The sequence below is a fragment of the Sturnira hondurensis genome, unplaced genomic scaffold (assembly GCF_014824575.4).
Source record: "Sturnira hondurensis isolate 20B ecotype Veracruz unplaced genomic scaffold, ASM1482457v3 Scaffold0008196, whole genome shotgun sequence".
Lineage (NCBI taxonomy): Eukaryota > Metazoa > Chordata > Mammalia > Chiroptera > Phyllostomidae > Sturnira > Sturnira hondurensis.
This window is the reverse complement of record NW_028080827.1, coordinates 13,580,693-13,603,563: the sequence shown is the minus strand read 5'-3', so window position 1 is coordinate 13,603,563 and position 22,871 is coordinate 13,580,693.

The window sequence follows — 22,871 nt, the reverse complement described above, 5'->3', positions numbered from 1 at the left end:
AAGAGCTGAAGAAGGAGAACAATCAGGAGATTGTGGAAGAGCAGTGATCATTTTCCAAGTAGAAACATACTATGCTGAGGACCATCCTGATCCCAACCAGTGCTATTAGATAAATGCCACAACAGGCAAAGGTTTTTATGCCCGTGTTTTCCGGGAAAAAAGACAGCAAAAAGGGAGCTGGGAATTTGCATGGAACAGGCCAAATCTCATTGCTGGGTCTGAGAGAAATTTGGATGAAATTTGTGACCAACAGATGATCAGAATAAATTCCTTGAAATCACCTGCAAAGGCACCACACTGAACTCCTGGTGAGTGTTTCCTCTAGGACACAGCCATCATAAGAACCTTCCCAAAGCAGCATTGCTATAGAAAGCACGTTAATGAAATTGGGCATGATTAAATGGAAGTGAGTCTCTTGTTTAGTTTTATTAAAATGAGTCTCTCTTGAAATAGATCCATTTCCCATTTCTCACCATCTTATCACAGGATGTCATTGCGGTGGGAACCAAGTGCTCCCTTTCCAATTTAATGAGAAATCGAAAGTGCAGAGCTCCCTGCACAGACAAAAAACAACAGCTCTGGATGACCCTTCAGTGGAAATGCATTATGGGGCAGGCCATGTGTTTTCCTGGAACTCACATTCTAACCGCAGCGTGCTTTCCTGTACTTTATCTTAGTGAGACCCCTGCTGATGCTCTAGCTTACACAGTGTCTGGGGTGGGCAGTCAGATTTCTCTGAAACCCCATATCCTCAAAATGGGTATTATAGGTATAAAGATCAGTGAAGTCGATAATGAAATAGCAAGTATTCCTTTAGGATTTTGATGTCAGAGAAAGGAACTCATCGTCTTTGTTGCCAAGAAGCTGTCAAATATGCCTTAATTATGATTAATAACATACATATACCTGAGGAGATTTTTTTTATCTCTTGTGCTGACTTTCTTAAAATGCCTCTGCTAAATATTATTTCAGGAGACGACACAGCTATAGCGCTGGGGACAGACTAGGATGGCATCTCAGTGTGCTGTCGTGTTTGTAAAGTGTTTGTGCTTGGCTAAACAAGCCGGGTTCCAACAACTCCCCGTGTGTATTTCTTTTTGTTGCAGTAGCTAGTTTTACAGTGAAAAGAAGACTGTTTTGGGTGGGCTATTTAAGTCTTTTCATAAATGGATGGTCTGATGTTAAAGCAAACCAGTAAACATTTATCACTTGCTCTTAAAGAGGATGGCAATCATTATGCCTCTGAAGTGAGCAGTTTTATTGTTCTTGGAGGAGGGAGAAATAAGGGGTAATTATGACACTGATATAGGAGTTGAGAAAAGCTCATATTAATTGTGAATTGTGGTTGAACAAGTATAATGTAATGGAGATATCTTGAGAGCTATAGTGTAGTAAAAATTTCTGACTGATCAATGATAATCACACACACACACAGAAAAATGAAATTGGAAACCATTTATGGTGGTGTCCTATGTAATGATAACATTTAACTCTGTGTTCTTTAGACAAAAAGTGAATTTGGAAGTATTTATGTTGAAAGAAGGTATTACAGTAGTATAGGGATTTTTTGGTAGGTTTTGGCTTTTTTTTAATGTAGACATATCTTTTGCTTACCCTTGTTAACATTCTCAGTGTGTTTTATATTTGCAAAGTACTTTACTCTAGTTTTACTAGTTATTCCCAGTGCTAATACACACCTGACATCATTCTGTTGTTTAGGTAAAGTTAACAGGCCTCAGACTTCAGCAAGTTGATGACTCTGTTTCCAGCTTAATTAGACAGTTTAAGCTCTAATTGGCTGGTGTTAAGTCCATCAATCAGTGAGAGAGTTGCATATTCACTCACTGGGAATTATGGGAGCAATTGATTTAGTTGGTGCCAGACACTTCAGGAGAAATGGCTTAATCAGAGGGCTGCAAAAGGCACTGGCAGCGGGTGTTTGTGAACGTCTGTTCAAGTGCAGCATACTTTTCAACCTCCATGTGCAAGTTCGAGGGAAAGCAGAGTACCCTGTCCCTCGTGCTAGAGAAGAAAAACATGTTAGGATTAAATATGTTTGCTCAGCAAGATGGAGACAGAGGAGACTGTGAACTATAACAAAAGCTGCCTTGGAAGGGGGAGCAAGGACAAATGAGAACACCCAGACAGGGTGATGAGACTGCTGTGTGCACAGGCATGCGGAAACCTAGGTGCCAGCCCCCTCACAGCCTCGAATTCTGGTCTATTGGGTGCTGAGTTCCTTGAGGAAAAACTGTCTCATGCATTTTTGTATCGCTCGCAGTGTCTACTGCTGGGCCTCATCGGCCACAGTGACTGAATAATTACTAAGTAAATACAGGAGAACACTCCAACAGTGGACAAATGACTGCTCAATGTGTATATTTATTTTCAAAGCCAGTTTTACCCAGTCATAAAAAGAGGCTACTTTCCTTCTTAAATCATGTGCTTTCAATGTGGATGCCCAGTATGTGTTATTTAATATTTATTATCTGAGTGGTCGTTTACCTTACTCTCTGGCTTTTGTTCTAAGCCATGTCCTCGAATCAGACTCCCTACTAAGAATAAGCACAGCACTGTATCTCTCGAAATTAGGGACTGAGTCTCAGGGCATCCACCTTGAAGGGACTGTGGATATTTGTTGCATAAATTCTGGTGTGCATGAAAAAATCCAGTCATGTCACAATGTTCATAAACTGTGAACACCGATAATAGGTTCATGTATTCTCTCCACTTCTGTGAATGTTTAAAAACTTTTCTATTACAAACTTAAGTAAAAAAAATCCACTGTCGAACTTCTACTCTCACCTTGAACGATTTTCTGTAGATTTGCAGGGCTTCCAGATACTCTACAGGTCATGTAGTCCCACCCCTTTCCTTTGCTCAAGAGGACACTGAGGTTACGATGGCAAAGGACTCCCAACGGTCAATTGTAAGAGAGCTAATGCAAGAAGACAGTTACCTTAAGGTATCCATTTACTTATTTCTTTAATTTGGCTATTTCAAAGATGGCAGCTTTAGCGTTCCCTGGAATGCGTGAGTAAATTGGTGCTTGAGAAAGCATTCCAATCAATGTGCAGCCCCGCGGTTGCCCCAGACAAACTGAGGCAGCTTTCATGATAAATAAGCCCAGGAGGCAACTTTAGCCATTACATCCAGACAGTAGAGAAAGACGTCTGCAACGTAGTCTTGAATTTCCATCTAGTTGATTGTGGGATGTTAGATTTAGTTTATGAGACTAAAAAATCTTTACCCGATCTGGCCCCAGCCAGCTTCTTGGTGCTCCTCTGATGCTCTCTTCCTCGTTCACAACCGGCAGCCTCCTGGCTTTTCCAGCCCTCCCCTACACCACGAATGTCCAACCTCCAAGCCCTTCAATTTGGCATTTCTCTTCCTGGAACTCTTTTTTTTTTTTTAAAGATTTTATTTATTTATCTTTAGAGGGGAAGGGAAGGAGAGAGGGAGAGAAACATCAATGTATGGTTGCCTTTCATGCGTCCCCTGCTGGGAGTTGGCCTGCAGGGAACTGGCCGGCAACCCAGGCATGTGCCCTGACTGAGAATCGAACCGCGATGGTCTGAGTCGCAGGCCCGCGCTCAATCCACTGAGCTACACCAGCCAGGGCTTCTTCCTGGAACTCTTTCTTCTGTGTCTTCACAAATCTGGGTCCTTCTCATTATTTTTATTTTAAAGAGACTTTATTTTTTAGTGCAGGTTTAGGTTCCCAGCAAAACTAAGTGGAAAGTACAGAGGTTTTTCCAAATATCCACCCCCCTGGACACATAGCCTCCTCCCTATGACCAACATCCCCACCAGAGTGATGCATCTGTTACAACTGACATCATAATAACCCAGAGTCCACGGTTTGAATTAGGGTTCACTCTGGGTGTTGCACATTCTGTGAGTTTGGACAAATACGTAATAGTTTGTATCCCCCATTATGATATCATACAGAACAGCTTCATTGCCCTAGAAATCCTTGGGATCTGCCTATTTGTCCCTCCCTCTCTTCTAATCCCTCTTCATTATTTTTAAAATCTCTATTCATGTGTTATCCACTCAGAGGAGCCCTTCCTCACCAGCCCAGCAGAGTAGTACTCTCTCCTCACCCTAGGCATTTTCTACCCCTTACTCTCTTTATTTTTTTTTAAAAAGATTTTATTTATCTTTAGAGGGGAAGGAGAGAGGGAGAGAAACGTCAATGTGTGGTTGCCTTTTGTGCGTCCCTGCTGGTAGTTAGCCTGCAAGGAACCGGCCTGCAACCCAGGCATGTGCCCTGACTGGGAATCAAACCACGATCGTCTGGTTCGCAGGCCTGCGCTCAATCCACTGAGCTACGCCAGCCAGGGCTACTCTCTTTATTTTCATTATGGCATTTACTAATACTTGAAATTATATCCATTTGGCTATTTTTCCCACTTCTGCCTACTTTACGATCCCCCTATTATAAGAGTAGGAAATATTGCTCATTGCTACCTTCCCCCAGGTCCTAAAATAATGGCTGGCCTAAGGAAGGTCTCAGTAAATATCTGTAGGATGTAGGGGTCTACTGAGTTTCACTATATGGTGATACAAGCATGAGGCACCACCTCTTTCCTAAAGGAGCTTGAAACTTAAAGGGGAATATAACTACATTTATAATATGAACTAGTAAGTACCATGATTAAGCATCATGCTATGAAAATCAAGTGAAAGACCATCTAACTCAGACTGGAGGAATCAGGGAAGCTTTCCCTCGGGAGTAGATGCTGTCAGCATCCTACCCACATCTCCTGGGCATTCACCATTGGGATGCTACTTAATCCCACTACTTCTACCTGTCTGAGATACAGCTCAGCTAGTGCGGGGAGCAGGCTAGAAGTTCTGGGGAGTTAAGTACCCACCAGGCAAAACCCACACTGACTAATGGAGCAGATGATGAACTCCCCAGCTTCCTTGCTGTGGGGGGTCTGGATAATTCGAGTTGCATTCTACACTATCTGGGATTCCCAGGAGGCTGGGCATCAGTTGCTCACAATTTGCACTCACGCTAAAATTCCCTGTCTTCCCTGTCTCACATCTCTACTCTCCCACTTGTGTTTCCTGGGTCACCTCCAAAATAAATTACTTTCCCTCTAAGGCTTATTTTAGGTTCTGAGTCTGGGAGAATCTAACTTAGGACATTTGGCAAAGAAATAAGAGCCAAGGGCACTGTGGACAAAGACAAAAGCTTTTATAAAAGCCCAGAGTTTGAGAAGGGCCTGACATATTTAGAGAATAATGAAATATTAATGGTGGGTGAGGGCCAGGAGTAGTAGAAGATGAGGCTGGAGAAACATTGGATCTGCTCATTTGTGTCTTGGATGGATTTTTCTAAGAATAGTGGTGGCAGATTTGTACTAATCTTCTCATAGTTCTCCCTATGTGAACAGGAATATATATATATATATTTATGTATATACAAAATTTATACACTCATATATTTAGCATGGGCTTTTATAATTGCTGAAATCTACAGCTTTGGCATAGAGCAAAAGTACCTGACTTATGCTGGGAATTATACCCATAATCTTTCAGGCTCATCTTTTCATCAAATGCACTAATTAGACTCCAAACACTAACAGAAGTGAATCACAGTTTTGTGTGTGAACTTAAAATTGAGAACAAAAATCAGACGGTATAGGATAATTTGTACCTTCATCTGGAATTCTCAAATGAAGACCTGAGCAGCGTGTCAGGGTTAAAATGGCTTGGGCCTGGGCCGTCCCCTGTTGCCCAGCAGATCCAATGTGAAAAAAGTGTCTGTGGCTTCCAAAATGTTTTTGGTCCCCATGTCCCTGACCTCATGCATTTTTTGAAGGGGAATCTTCAGAGAAACCCATGCAACACTTAACTTTGGGATCTCTCTTGTGGGCTTGTGTCTAACCAGACGCAGCCGATCTGAATATTTCCTGCATGCTAAGCAGACCATTGTCAGCCGCTTCCTCTAGGCTAGATTGTTATAAATGCTGTTTATGATCCTGCTATGACAACTGTGAAGGACATGGCAAAGAATTTATCACAGGATTATTCATCCACCAGCAGAATACCTAATAAGATTCTAAATGACCCAAGATGATAATAAGATCTAGCTTGTAGCAATAAGGTATTAATAAACTGTTTTTTTCAATAAGGGAGAGTCCTGGCATCATTACCCTGACATATTTGTTTTGCTTATATTTTGCGAACAAAGTAGGGATGCTGGATTGAATAGTAAATTTATAAAAACCCCTGATGTATGAAAAATACAACCCACATGAAGTGGAACCCATAGGTTAAAGTCAAGAGCACAGTGTTTGCCTGTGACATCTGAGAGTTAGACTCCCAAGCCATCGATTCTAATTGTTCCGTGCCATTTGCCTTTGTATTTAAAAATTATATAAGAATAATATATTGCCCGCTGTTGACCACAAGGCCATAATTCAAATGAAGAAATTTAGTAAAATCATAAACCAAGAAAGTGCAGTGTAGATGAATAATGGATGAAATGGGAACACTGAATTCAAAATGAAAATCTGGGATTCTGCTGCATGTTTCTGTTTTGAAAATAAAACTAGTATTAAGTTAATTAAAAAATGGATCCTATTTATTGTCACTCAGCTATTCCTAGGGAAGAAAGTGGCAGAGATTTAAGATCCTATCATTAGTGAATTTTTGAACAGCAGAAACTGGGAAAGTGAAACGTAACTCCATACTGCTTTGGTTTCACTTTTCTGCCTTATAGCTTTTTTTTTTCCTGTGACAACACTGTGCAAGAACAAGGTCCCAGAAGCTGAAAATACTTTTACATCATTTCCAGGGAAGTAGCCTGTGCCTTGGAAGGTGTTCTCTAGTGGATTAAATTCATCAGAGCAAATTTCAGCATAGGGATCAGCAATGTTTTTTTTTTTATCATGCTATATTATATACACAATAAAATGCACAACTCTTAATGTATACTGTTTGAAGAGTTTTGACAAATGAATTCCTGTGTAAGTATCACTGAAAACAAGTTATGGAATATTTTCATCTTCTCCACATAGTTTCCTTGCATGCTGTTTTAGTCAGAATCCTCCCATGCTTACACCCTGGTGACCGTCGTTCTGACTTCTACCTGTGAATTAGACTTGCTTGTTGTTGAACCTAATACGAATGAAAACATACAGTACACTCTTTTGTGCCTGCCCTTTTCACTCAGCATTGTGTTTCTGAGATTAACTTATGGTGCTGTGTATATCAGTTGATCATTCCTTTTGGTTGCTCTGTGGATTTACCACATTGTGTTTATACATTCTCTTGTTGACAGACACTTGGTCATTCCCAGTTTGGGACTACTATGAGTAAAACATCTGTGAACATTTATATGTTAGTCCTTTTGCTCACTCAAAATGGATCGTGATCTAATATGAAAGTTAAAACTCTAAAACTTCTAGAGGGTAGTTGATAAAATCTCAACCATAGGAATAGAGAAGATATCTATCTCTTTCCTAGAGAAGATAACAAAGCATGAACTGTAACATGAACAACCCATTAGAGGACTTCGTCAAAATTCAAAACTTATTCTCATAATGTACAAATCTTTTCTGTAGACCTACATTTTCATTTACGTTTAGTAAGTATCTAGGAGTGGGTTTCCTAGATCATAGGTTAGATGTAAATTTTATTGTATAAGAAACCGGGCAAGCGGAGGAACACAAATTGAGGATTCATAGGCATGGGCCACGGTGGGGATTGGTGTGGGAGTGGGACAAGGAGGGGGTAGGGGTGAGCCACGGGGAAAAGGCAGGACAACTGTAACTGAACAACAATGGAAAAAAAGAAACTCCCAAATTGTTCTCCAGCTTGCTCCATTTTACACTCCCACCCACAACGTGGGCCAAGTTCTAGATGCCAACACTTAGGGTTGTATATTTCTCTTTACTCTGAAATGACAGTGTCATTTTTTCAGTATCAACGGTGTTTTTAAACTTTTTTAAAAATGACTGCATAGGTAGATTGGCAACCAATTGGATTTGTGTTCAGCTTGGAATCCCAATCGGCCACGTTCCCTTTTGTGTGGAGTCCACATATTAAGCGTTTATAGCAGGATGTTTTGGTCACTGCATTTTAGACTGCCAGGTCATCTGTGAATGACCTTTCCTCACATTCCCTCCATGTTTGTCATCAACACTGACCAGCTCCCTGACCCACTGTTTCGTTATAACTCATGAAGAAGATTTAATATTTTTAATTAAGCATTCCACTGGACTAGTCTAAAATACGCAACTAAAATGTCCTAAAGCCAAGGTGAAATTACTGAAGTTATAGAGTATTATTTCATGTGTAGGGTAAGAAATACAGAGAAAATGGAACTGCTTTTTTGTTAGAGAAGCAGACTGTGCAGAGCCTGCTCTGGGGGCTGGGTTCAGGGGATAGCACACCTTGAAGGAAACCGCGTGCTACACTCTCTTCACGAATTCAGTTTTAAACCCTGGCTAGATGTGGAGCAATTGCTGCCTGCTACCTACAGGTCATGGCATTTACTGTAAAAGAATCTCTTGACAAATAAATTAGGGATTTTATCTCCTTTTAAATACGAATTTATATACTTTCAATCAACCATGTGGGGCATACTCACACATGGAATGGGCCTATTAAATTGTAACTGAATGTCTATCTTCCTTTTTCTCTTCTAATCGAGGGCCATATGAAAACGGCATTCTCATTCATTAATTTTTTTCATTTGTTTCCCTTGCCTGGGGAGACATATCTGATAGAATATTGCTACGAGCAATGTCTGAGATTTTGCTACCTATTTTCTTCTATGATGTTTATGGTTTCAGGTCTAACATTTAAGTCTTCAATCCACTTTGAATTTATTGTGTGGTGTAATGAGGTGTACATCAAACAGAATATTTTGCACAGCAAGGGAAAACATCGACAAAATAAACAGACAACCCACAGAATGGGAGTACATATTCACCAATACATATGATAAGAGTTGATATCCCAAATTTGTATGTAAAGAACTTATACATCTCAACACCACAAAAAAACCAATTACAACATGGGCAAAGGACATGAATAGGCACCTCTCTGAAGAGGACATACAGATGGACAAGAGCTATATGAAAAAATAATTAATGTTGCTAATCATCAGAAAAATGGAAATTAAAACCACAGTGAGATATCACTTTGCACCCATCAGAATGGCTATCATCAATACATCAACAAACAACAGTTGCAGGTGAGGATGTGGGGAAAGGGGAACCCTTTGCACTGTTGGTGGGAATGCAGACTGGCCCAGCCACTGTGGAAAGCAGTATGGAGACACCTCAAAAAATTAAAAATGGATTTGTCTTTTGACCCAGTGATCCCACTTCTGGAAATAATATATCAGAAGGAACCCAAAACACTAATTTGAAAGAACATAAGCACCCCATGTTCATTGCAGTGTTATTTACAGTCATAAAGATATGGAAGTAGCCTAAGTGTTCTTCAATAGATGAGTGGGTGAAATAACTATAGAACATTTACACAATGGAATATTACTCAGCCATAAAAAAGAAGAAGAAAATGTTACCCTTTGCAACAGTATGGATGGAGCTGGAGATCATTATGCTATGTGAAATGAGCTAGTCAGAGAAAGAAGAATACCATATGATTTTACTCGTATGTGGAATCTAATGAACAAAATGATCTAACAAGCAAAGTAGAGACAGACTCACAGAGAGCAGGACGACAGCTAAGGTTAGGGAAGGTTAGGAAGTGGAGGGATTGAACAAAAAGGAAAAAGGACTCATCATGGACATGGACCACAGTGGGGTGATTGTGGGGCAGTGGGGGGCTGTAAAAGGGGACTAAATGGTAACAGAAAAATACAATAAAAAGTAAAAGCTTAAAATACAAAAACAAACAAACAAACAAAAAAACACCCCAACAACACCAAAAAAGAAAATGGCATTCTGTTCCATTGTGAATAGCTTCAGTATTCTTTAGGGTAGAACTTCCTATTATTAAGCCTCAAAGAACTTTAGGGTAGAACTTTCTATTATTGAGCTTTTGCATGATTGTACTAGAAAGGCTGGGAAGCCACGTGTCTGATGGTTACACTGCCCCCTTTCTGAGAAAAGTGGTCAAAGCTGTCCCTGAATATAAATTGCCTCTGTTGTGACTTTGCCACCCTGGCCACAGCTGATGGTCTGGAAATTGCTACCTGTCACAAAGACATTTAGTCATGGGCTGAGCATGATGAAAATTATAATGATGACAATAACAACAGACATAAATGTAGCACTTAGCACCACCAGCTGTAGCCTAATATTTTTGTTAGGAGAATGGCCTGTAAGACAATACTTTTCAAGTTGCTGTGCAATGCCACTAGGGGGTAGCATCATTGCTACTGTCTTGTGTCCATAAAATGTGAATTCTGTTTACAGTTTCTTAATTTTTCCAGTTGTATTTCCCCCCATTTAGAATGAATATAAGTGATCCCCTGGTTAGTACAGTTATTTTATAATTTGATAGATGAAACTGGTGTCTCATAAATGCTTCAAAAATACATTTTTTCAAGCCATTATTTTATGTCTTCATTAACTATTCTACCTGTCATCATTTTGCTTGTTAAAAAGTGCCTACTATCAGAGATAGATTATTATTACTTGCTTTTTATGCTATGCATTTGCTTATAGCACTTAGTCTTTCATCTATTATATGAGAAGGGCTTATGCCTGGTCACTCTTGGGAGAGGGAAAGCGCAACTCATATGCTGGGGAATTCGGCAGGAGACTCACACCCTTACCTCAAGAATCTTACAGTTTTCTTGTGAAGATGAAATGTATTCACACCAACTAGACTTACCAAATGTAAAACGGGAGTATTTTAAAGATCTCCCAGCATGATGCAGAATTTATCAATTTCTTCTTATAATTTGGTTAATTTTTTTCTTCATACAGTTTGAGGCAATGTTGTTTGATTCATTCAATTTCATGACTTTTATATCTTCTTGGAGAATTGACATTTCATTTTTCTTAAACTAATGACCCTTCTTAACTCCTAGTAAGGATTTTCCTCCCTTAAATTATTTTTCTCTGATATTAGCATTTTTTAAGTTTCTTTCAGTTAGTGTTTGACTGGCATATCATTTTTCCATTTCTTACCTTTCAACTTTTATGTCATGGTATTTAATGCATGTCTCTTTTAAGTACAACAAAGCTGAATTATTAAATATTGAAGAATATCTCTCTTTAATTGGTCAGTTTAATTCATTTAAATTACAATATATTTGGACTGTTTTTCACAATCTTGTTTGTTGTTTCAAAAGGCAGTATACCCTGCCTTTTGTTGGCTTAGTTTTTTCTTTATTTTATTTAATTTTTTATTAAAGTATTATTGGCATGAAATATTTTACTAGTTTCAGGTATACAACAAAGTGATTTGGCAATTGTATACCTGTGATGGGATCACCACACTAAGTCTAGTAACCAACCATCTGTCACATCTGTCACCATGCAAAGGTATTGCGATATTTTTTACTGTATTTCTCATGCTGGGGCTTATTTACTTCATAATTGGAAGTTTATACCTCTTCTTTCTCTTCAACTTTTTCTCCCATCCCCCTGGACTCCTTCCCACTGGCAGCCATCAGCTCGTTCTATGCTTTTGTGAGTCTGGTTTTGTTTTGTTTGTTCATTTCTTTTTTTTATATTCCACATAGTGTAAGTGAAATCATATGGTATTTATCTTTCTCTGTCTGACTTATTTCACTTAGTATAATGCCCTCTAGACTCATCTGTTTTGTTTCCAATGGCAAGATTTAATTTCTTTTTATCACTGCATAACATTCCATTGTGTGTACCTGCCACATCTTCTTTATCCACTTATCCGTCAGTGGGCATCTAGGTTGCTCTCGTATCCTGGTTATTGCAAATAATGCTGCAGTGACTATAGAAGGGCCTATATCTTTTCATATAAGCATTTTTGTTTTCTTCAGATAAATACCTAAGAGTGAAACTGCAGGGTTGTATGGTAGTTCTATTTTTAATTTTTTGAGGGACCTCCACACCATTGCTTTACAGTGGCTGCACCAATTTACATTCCCACCACCAGTGTGTGAGGGTTCCCTTTTCTCCGTATTCTTGTCAACGCTTATTATTTCTTGACTTTTTGATACTCTTGGCTTAGTTTTTCTCCTTGACTAGCTAACCCTTGGATAGATTGAGTTTTCTTTACTTCTATTCCCTTCTCTACTGCTTTGAAATGTATACATTTTATTTCTTATATTTTAGTGGTTATCATTGAACTCTTAACATGCACACTTGAAGCCAAAATTTAATATTTCTTCCCTTTGGAAGAAATATTTTGGACACAAGAACCTTTGTGCCCAAAGATCCCTCTCATCATCCATGATATTTTCCCTCTCAGGATATTAATTCTTCATTGGTTCAAAACAGGCATCTTTCCTGTGTGTGTTTCAGCGAGTGTTTATACTGACCTCACATGTTTCCCAAGTTCTTTCCTCACAATCGCTCCTCGCAACGTTACAGGTTCCATTTTCTTCTTACTACTATGCCCTTTCCAGCCTAGTCGGCGAGTAGAGAAGTCTCACAATCTTTGTTTGATTAAAAAATGTCTTTATTTTATCATGCTATGTGTGTGATCATTTTGCCGATTTTTTCTCCCTTAGTACTTGAAAATATTATCTCTTTGCCTTCTGGTCTCTCTTTTTAAAAGTTGTTTATTGAGCTAAAATACACAGACAGAAAAGCACACGTATCATGAGTGCGCAGCTCAATGAGCCCATGTGACCACGACCCAGACAAACACCTGGAGTGTGGACAGCACCCCGGAAGGCCCCGCGGTGCCCTGCCAGCCACTGACGCCCGGCTGTTCAACACTGCAGACCTCTACCAGCAGAGACTGGTTTTGTTTCTATTTCTGCTGAGGAGAAGTTTGCCATTGATCTAATCTTTATTTATAGTTACTTTTCCCTCATTTCTTTTAAGATTTCATTTTTAATGACCTGTGCTTTCATTATTGATATATATATACATAGCTATGGAATGAATCTATTTGCCCCGCTTTGCTCTTGGCATGTTTCTTGAATCTAAGGATAAGTTTTTCATAAATTCTTAAAAATCTCATCCATTATCTCATTGAATATTACTTCTTCCTCATCCTTTTTATTCTATCTTTATTAAACTTCCAAGATATATGTATGTGTGTGTACATATATTTGTGTGTATATCATCTATATGTATAACCTTATTTTATCCTGTATTATAACTTTGAACTTCTTTTTCATATTTTCTTTCATTTTTTCTAAGTTGCATTCTGAGCCATTTCCTGATTTATCTTTTTTTCACTGATTGTCTCCTGTTGTATCTGATCTAACGTTAAGCCTGTTTGTTATGGGTTGAAGTGTGTCCTCCAGAAAAGATGCATTGAGGTCCTACAATATGACCTTACTTCGTAATAGGGTCTTGATAGCAATAATCAAGTCAAGATGAAATCATTAGGGTGAGCTCTAATCCAATCTGACTGGTGCCCATAAAAAGGGGGATGGTGATGGAATTTGGACATGGGGACATGCTCAGAGGAAGGACTGTGTGAGGAGACATGAAGACAATGTCATGCAAAGATTGGAGTTGCACTACTACAAGCCAAGGGACATTTGGGGTACCAGAGACTGGAGGCGGCAAAGAAGGATCACCTTCCTCTACAGGTTTCAAAGGTGACATGCCCCACTGACACCTTGATTTCATTCTTGCAGCCTCTACAACCGTGACACAGTACATTTTGGTTGTTCTGGGCTGCTTGGTTTGTGGTGATTTCATTATAGCAATCCTAGGAAACTGATATGCCCTTTGTTAAGTTTTAAATTTCAGTGATTCTGTTTTTTAAGAAAATTTCCAGAAGTGCAATGTGACTTTTTCAAATCTATTTCTTTTTATTAGATGGTGTTGTGTTCTTGTATCCTGGCTTGTGATTTTTTGAGGTGTTTAGATATCTTTGCATATGCTTATTTTCTGGTCTGTTTCAGACTGTTCTATTACCTTAAATTCTTAGAGTAAAATCTTCCAGTTGATTCTATTTGCTTACTCTCTCTTTTGGAAGATCATTTCCTCTTGTGATCCTTATAATTTTTTTACATTTTGAACTTACTTTCAGCATCAGGTTGTCCCCATCTCGGCAAGGCTCCATGCTCCTCGGGTTGTGACATGTTTGTACAGAGTAGTTTTGTGTTTTCTTATGAAGGGCATCTCAATGGTTTCACTGGTCCACAACTAACTATTATTTCAGTCTGTCCCTGAGGTTTCTTACAGGTGGATCACATGAGTTCAGATTCTGCACCCTGCATGCCCAAACAGGAGAGGGGTTTTGATTTCCCTTAATTGATTTTCTGTACCGCTTGGAGCTGGTAAATGACAAAGTTCCTTGGCTCTTCCCTGTTCTACCCGCCTGTTGCTCAGTGGGCATGTCAATCCCAGCCTCTCACCACTTGGCCCTGTGTCTAGCTCCATACACTGTTGGGCCACCAGCACCCCACATCGCCTCGCAGGTGGCCAGATGGCAGCTCTGGCTGCTTCTCTGCATTTCTGGAGCATGGGAATATCTTCTCCGCTCCCTCTTTCTCATTCTTTAAAGTTTGGTTCCACTTCAATAAAGTTTTTGCTACATTTCCTCCAGCATTTCCATGGCATTATAGAAAGAGATGGGGGGCATGTTAGTGCGGTCTGCCACTTCACTGAAATATGAAGCTGGGACCAACTTCTGACACTGAATGATTGCAAAGAACAGCGGTACATACTGATAGGGGTTTAAGGAGAGACAGAGTCATTCACCAAAGATTAGGAACAGCCACATGCTGAAAAGTGCTAGGTTGACTTTAGATAAGCAGGTGTTAAATATTTTAAAAATATTTTATATGCCAATTAGAGTACATGTAAGGACAAAGGTGTGGAACATCGCTTGTCCAGCAAGATCTTACGCATACAGTGTCGCTATTTTCTGCAGATCGACAACTTCCCTCACCTTGCTCTTCCCATCTTGCTTCTCCTTTGTAGAAACAAAACTGTCCTCTGTGAACTGCAGGAAGCCAGGTTTTTGCAGGGAATACCGCATGGCTTCAAAATCTCACCACACTGACTTAATCCTCAAGGCAGTGGACGGTTGTAAAGAAAGGATTTGGAAATTTTCCTGTGGTGTTTCAACCTGTAGTTAATGGAGGAAGGGGGCTTAAGTCAGAATTTTAATTTTTAATTTTTAATTTCATCAGTGTGACTTTGTTGTCTTAAAAAAGTATAAAGCAAATCTCCCGCTCCACTTTGGAAATGCCCTCAACACCCATTCAAATGGAGATATCTACCTCAGCTAACTCCTGGAGGGGGGTTGCAAAAATGAAATGAGAAAGCAGAAGTGAGCATGACTTAAAATTTCCAAGTGTGTTATATAAGAGAGGCAGCATAATCAAGTGGGGCACTGCGCAGACTCCAGAGCCGTGAAGGGTCTGAAGCCCTAACTCTTCCACTAACTAGCTGTTTGGCTAAATTATCGGTGCCTCAGCGTTGTTGTCATAGGGGTTAAGTGAGATGTAATAGTGCCTGACATAGAGGAAGCTCTGGATGAGTGTTACTTTATATTGTGTCTCTTGAGATCATAATCTGTATAAGACCTAGTCTTAGTTCCAGAAACCTCAAGCAGGTGTAGAAATAAGATCAGACTGTCTAAGAGTCTTCTGGAATTGTACCCCACACTATTGTGTGTTGCGTGTATACACATTTGTAAGGGGTCCATACATTTTTCTTGGGAACCAGCTCGTATTTTCCATCCGATTCTGAAAAAAATATGCAACTAAAAAAGTTAAGAACTACTTTTGTTTGATTCTATGGGCATTAGAGATAAATATTCTTATGCATTTCACACAGGCTTTATGGCCCTTGTTTAGATTGGTAAATTTTTAAAAACATTTTATTTACTTATTTTTAGAGAGAGGGGAAGGGAGGGAGAAGAAAAAGGAGAGAAACATCAATGTGTGGTTGCCTCTCAGGTGCAACCCCCACTAGGGACCTGGCCTACAACCGGGGCATGTGCCCTGACTGAGAATTGAACTAGCGACCCTTTGGTTTGTAAGCTATCACTCAGTCCACTGAGCCACACCAGCCCGGGACAGCTTGGTAAACTTTTGGGGGTGCTTGGAACTGGTCCTTGTCCATCATTCAGCTCTTCCAGAGCAACACTGTCACCCAGGTCCTCTCTCTGTACCTCAGGAAAGCCCAGAAGAGAACCCTGTACCTAGTGAAGACCCAGGTGAGATCTGAAAATCACTCAGATGATTTCTGCTGAAGGCTGTCAATGTCATGACTTCCTTTACAGTAATATCAGTGTCAGATGAATCAAACCATTATGAAGATTGTCTTTGGAAGGACTGGAGATTCACTTAAAGCTTTTGTCTGAGAGTACAGTAAAACTTTATTCTTTTGCCTGAAATGCCATGAGAGCCTTCTGATCATTTCCAGTAGAAACTGAAGATCAGGAGATTAGGGGAGCTCACTAAGGTATCAGAGAATATGCAACAGAGGTCTCCCCAACTTTTTGAACACTAAGAATTGTGAGACTGTTTCTTCTATCCTTTGAGCCCTCTCCCTCTCTTGCATTGACTCATCTCAGGCATTTAAACAGATTTGGCAAGGCTTGCAAAGGTGTAAATGTCAAACTTTTTTTTAATGATACGTATCACCTAAACAGGGATGCCATCAATGGGGATGTTGTGTTTTTGTTATTTTTTCCCTTCTACTCTCAGATACCTTTTAACATTTGTAAAAATATTTATATAGTATTTTAAGTCCACAGTATTGAGCACAGACATGTTCTTTTGAGCCCTCCCTTTTGATAATATCATATTTAACTCACAAGAAGTCATAGGAGTATTGAGGGCAGACAGTAGGTACAAATGTAACAAAAAAGCTAATGAGCTCTCCTGTGATGATCAGGGAGGATGGTGGTGACTCATTAAATCTCATTTCCTGGGCAAGTCCCCATCGGGAGAAGAAACGGTCTGAGATAAAGGCCTGAGAACCTCATGCAGTCAGATTTATGGGCATGCGTATGAGTAGCCACATGATAATCAATGCAAATAGTAAGATGGTTTAATGAGGGTCACTGAAATATTTAATTGGTTACTTTATGAATTTTTTTATACTTTTGTTGTTTTCTGTTAGGCCTTAGCTCCACAGCAGGGAGGGTCCTAAAACCGAATGGGGTTGTCTTTTGGTCACATTCAATCCAGACTCTTGTTCCCCTACATCATATCTCTTTATCTGTATTAACATTGTCATTGATATTCAAGGCTACACTGAGAAGAGGTCCAAGGTGGCTAGAATCCATAAGCACTCCTCTTGGTTCCAAAATATATGAGTATCTATCTGCTTAGAATAAATCCTCTTCCACATTCCTTATTGTGAATCATTTTTTATTCTAACGGTTTTCCTCTGCTAAGAAGAATTTTTTAAAGGGCAAGCCATAAGCAAGATGAAGAAGACAGTGCTATTTGTTTTTGACACCTTAACTTTCTTTTAAATCTCCATTTTCACCTTCTAGCTGTTGGTTTTATATCTTACTCCTCACCCTTGGGTCCTGGTGGCTTTCTAATCACCAACTAGTGAAATGACAATAACTTAAGATACAGCTCTTCTCAGGGTCTTATTAGTAGTGCAAATACATGAATTTCTAGGGGTAGAATTTTAGAAGTTGTAACAGGTTGGGTGGGGTCATGATATTTGGTACATCTCTGGTCGCACCCATTCATCAGGCCAACCTTGCTGCTCCATAATCCATATATATTCGTGCTTAAAACTGTGAGCAGAGTTACACATTGACTGGGAGGAGAGACTAGGAAGTGGTGTGCGGGGCCTGTTGCTATCTGGCCAGTTACTGCCTCATCACACAACCTCATTTGGGAGCCTCGTCTTGAAACAAGAGAGGTCACTCTTAGTTTCAAATTCTTCCCTAAGAATGTCACTCTTAGTTTCAAATTCTTCCCCTGTAGTCAACCGCTAGACTTGTGACTAAGGCCCATGCTTTCTGCCACAACTAGGAAGAGAAAGATGACCTACAGGTATGATTTATTTTTAAAGGGCCGTGGGCAGGAGTTCTAATCGGAAAATCATCCCAGTCGACCTTTTTGTAGCAAAGATGGGTTTGCAAAATGTCAAGATGATTTAGATTAATTTGGATCTCAACTCACATTCATGTTACGTAGGCAGTTTGAGATTATTCATCCTTTAAGGTCATAGACATCTGAGGTAACGTGTTAGGGTGGATCAGGTCAAAATAAGGGGATGGAGTGTGTGAGACTGTAGTTCACGTCGCAAAAGTAAGTACCATGCTTTCTCAATTCAAAAATGCATATGAAAACTAACATTTCAATGTTTTATAGTTCCAGAAATCACTTTATAGTTTATAAATATGCTTAATATAGTATTCTTTTATTTTCTCCCAAGATAGGTGTTATGAAATCTTGTAGGCAACGTTTTCTTAGAATCCAGAAAATATCATTTGTTCCCTCTAGGGCAGAAAGTGTTCTTCTCAACTTCTTGTTTGCATTTTGGCTTATAAAAATGCCATGGCCAACTATCTCCTGTCGCTGATGAGAAGAAACCCAGGCAACTCTTTAAAAACAAATAAAAGGTGCTCGGGTTGACGGAAACACAGTTTAGACACAACAGACAGCTGAATTGACTCAGAGCTGGGCCAGGCTGTCAAGGCAAAGCTGTTGCGGGTGAGAACGTGACTGGAATCCCGAGGCAAACATGAAGTTGAGGATGTATCCAACATTAGAGATCAGGACATTAGGAGACTGAGCAGATTGAGAGCAACACAGTTTTCAGAGGCAGAATCAGCAGAGAATTCCAGGAGCATAAAGCCACAGTGACACATGCTGGTAGATGTGCTTAGAAAAAGTTTTGAAAAGATATGCCCCAAAACATTAAGAATGTTGAGTAGGATGGGTGCGAGGGGGAGACTTAAGCATTCTTACATTTCATTTGTACATGTCTGTTGCTAAACTATCTTATAAATAGCATGCAATGTTTTTAACTTAAAAAATTTAAAAAATTATTAGAGGAAAAATATACCCTAGAACTAAAACCAGTCTTCAGCTACTAAGGTATAGGCCTGGAAAATCCAAACCAATTTATGTAGACAACCACTGGCACCTGCTCTACTCCCGTAAGCCAGTGCCGTTGCCTTTTGGTCCTGGCCTGGCAGTGTGAGGACCCAGACAGTCTCTAATCCTGACAGTCGGGCCAGGAGCCCTCCTCAAGTTATTCCCAGGCAGTGTTTGAAAGAGGAAGCCGGGCTCTAGGCTAAAGAGGCCACCCACTCAGGAGCCCTCCAGGAGGGACCAGTGGCTGAGGTTCCCCTTCTCTGAGCCTGGGAGGGTGTGTGGCTTGCTCCATGTTGATAGCAGAGGGGAGGATCCGATACATTGGTTAGGAAAGCAAACATTAAGTTCGTCTCCCCAGCTTTAGGACCTTTGGTCAATATCCACCTAGAAAGAAGCCATGTTTTCCCTTCAAGGCCAAGAGCTGAGAAACCTGGACCCCGCCTGTGCTCCTGCTGTCTGAGGCCAGGTCAAGGCAAGACAGAGTGGGGGAGAGAATGCTCACTTTCCCTTCTCTTGCACATACCTGGAACAAGAGAATGAAGGTATGTGGTGGCCCATCTGTGACTCTGAGTGAAAAAGGCCTCCACAAGTCATCATTCATGGTTGAAGTAAAAGGGCCCAGGGGAGGCCATTAAACTACCATGTATTTCTTTTCTGGGAAGAGGTTTACCTGCAGGCTGTGCCTTCAACCCATTTGAATCCTCGGTCTCCCACAGTCACTTCCATCCCCGTTGCGTTGTCCTTCTCCTGTTGTTACCTGCTGCCTGTGTCCATGCACCTTTTTTGCTGGAGATGCTTCTGTAACTGAAAACCAAGTCCCAGAACTGGCACAGCTCTCTGCACATTTTTTAAAGTGGGTCTGTTTCTGACTTGAAACTGAATCAGCAGAGATTGCCTGGACCTCCATGGTTAAAAATCCTTGGAAAAATGTTATTCTTATAAAAATAGTCAGAAACGGCTTGATGGTGAGATTTATTTTCTGGCCCACCTGCCTGCCTTATGAGGGATTGGAGCCAAACAGGCATGGCAGGAAGGGTGAGTCCAGTGAAACGTTACAGGTCCCGGGCAGCAGTGAGCAGAATCGCAGAGTGGCTTTGCTATCTGCTGCTGCTCACCTTACATGCCTTTTTTTCCCTTTAAACTTCAGTGTTTTGTTCCAGTGTCCTCCTTTCAGAAAGATTGATGTGGCTGGCAATGGCCAGGGGATTAACATGAATAACAAATTATTCTTACACGTTTGAAGTTATAGGCCTATTATACTTGCCCTTTAGGGAAACACTGGGCTTTACTGAGCTATTGTTACTCTCAACAAATTTCAGTAATTATTAGAGCTTGGAGTTGGGTGGCTTGGTTTCAGCTCAGCTCATACAAATTGTCTGCATGGTGGGAGGCTCCTCTGACTCTGATTCACAGTGAAGGAGCCTGCACGGTGAGGGTAATCCTTCCCAACCCTAAAATTCGCAGCTAGGCTTTCAATGGTCTAACTGTTTTTATTCTTTGGCCTCTGGCATGACCTCTCCAAGATGAGTGGGGAAAGAGAACCCCACATAACTGTATTTATTCAGGAGGGGGTGGAGGAGACAGGTGGTCTCCAGATAGCAAGAGTTTGCTCCCAAACTCCAGAATGCTGATTGGGAAATAGCCAAGAACTGGAAATAGCAGGTCTAAATCTCTGATCAAGCCCAAATCAATAATGTGATTATGGCAACTGAAGCCATCCTGTGCTTGTTGGTAATATGGGTATAAAAATACCAATTTCAAGAAATTTAGAGAATTAAATAAAATAATGAAAACTCTTCTCCGGGTACATGGTTTTTTTACTAGTAGTTTGGGTACTGCTAAGACTAGCTTGCCTCTCTTTTGTACCTGAAGTTCTGATGATAGCCTTGAAGAATGCAGCCCTCCAGTGGGCTGTGTAAAGCATCTACATAGAAGAATATGGGTCAAATCGATATGATAAATTACATTAGACGCTTACCTGTGCTGCCAGATTCAAAACCCAGCACCTCCAATTACTATCCGTGTGTCCCTGGGAGAGCGACGCACCATATCCATGCCTCCATTTCCTTCTCTGCACATCAACAGCACCTATTCCACAAGGCTGTCATGAGAAAAAAATATGGTAATTTTCTGTGAAGCACTTAGAAGAGAGGTCTGAAGGTATCATCTCAGCATAACAGGTCATCACACCTCCTGGGCAGCTCCACACTTTCCATGGTGGTGGAATAAGGACACCTCATTTCATAACTTCTTAGGAGGGACTACTTTCCACTTCCCAGAGGTGGGTCCACCTCCTCGCAGGAGTGCCACACTCGCCTGTTTCGGGTGATTGTGTTGGTCCATTTCTGGGTGGAGGTCTAGGTGGCATGGATCCCCATGAGCAGTGTCTCTACATCAGGCTGTTCTTCCTCCAGGCCTGTGCCCACTGGGGACTAGCTACCTGAGTTACAACAATATTCTGGATTTTGCCATTAACTAAGTCCCCGGCAACCATGTCTTTTTCTGTGGGAAAAGAGCAAGACTTGCATTCCCTCCCCATCACCAAATGGAACCATTCTATGTGGATGAAATATCTGATGGAAAGGAAGTAAGGAGGTAAATGGAAACATGGTGGGCTTAAGATCAGGTGCGAAGGTTGTTCTGATGAGGGACTGAATGAAATACACACAAAAATCCTCTCTCTCTCTCTTTCTCTCTCCGCACTTAAAGTATTGAGTTGGCCAAAAAGTTTGTTTAGTTTTTTCTGCATGATGGCTTTGGTAGTGTTTGGTTGTCTTTAACTTCATTCAAAATGATTCTGTTAGATTGGACTGTGACAGCTTTTATACCAATATGTATTTTTAAAAAAACATCAAAATTGGTGACTTTTTTGAAGCCATTTTAATATTGAAGATAGAAGAAAATATGCAACATTTTTGGCTTATTATGCTTTATTATTTCAAGAGTACTTAAATGCAAAAAAAAGATTTGTGCAGTGTATGGAGAAGATGCTGTGACTGTCAGAATGAGTCAAAAGAGGTTTACAAAGTTTCTTGGTACTATTGACATTTTAGCCAAATAAGTCTTTAATGTCTTATGCATTGGAAGATATTTAGCAGTACCCCTGGCCTCTGTCCACTAGAAGCCAACATTGGAAGATAGCCAGCATACTGAAAATATTCAAATCAATAAAGTTGGTGAAAATGAAAAATGTGTCTTTGATTTCATGGAAAAAACTAAACAGACTTTGTAGCTAACCATATACCATATTTTTCAGACTGTAAGATGCACCCCCCCCCCCAATTTGGGAGGAATAATGGTTGTTAATGCTGCCGTTGATTTCTGATTATATTTACATTGCTGAAATATTATTTATGTTATTAAATATTTTACCACATTTTTCTTCAAAAATTTTCTTATTTTCCTCCTCTAAAACCTAGGTGTGACTTGCAGTCCAAAGAAACGTGGTCATTCCTTCCACTATATGAACTCTTACCACCACAGAACATCCTGATTGAGATTAACGTGGGAGGTAGTCAGTGGCCTAACACATTTGCTATAATTCTCTGCCAAGAAACGTGGCTGTGTCTCATTTTGTACAATTCTTGGTGTGAAAGCCTGGGCTGATAAAAGAGAATATTACTGTTTAAAAGATAGACTGAAGCATACTACAAATTGTAAGAGTGTATTTGAGAAAAAAATTTAATTCAAATGGAGCAGCCTCCAGTTTAGCAGATAGAAAGACCCTGTTGAA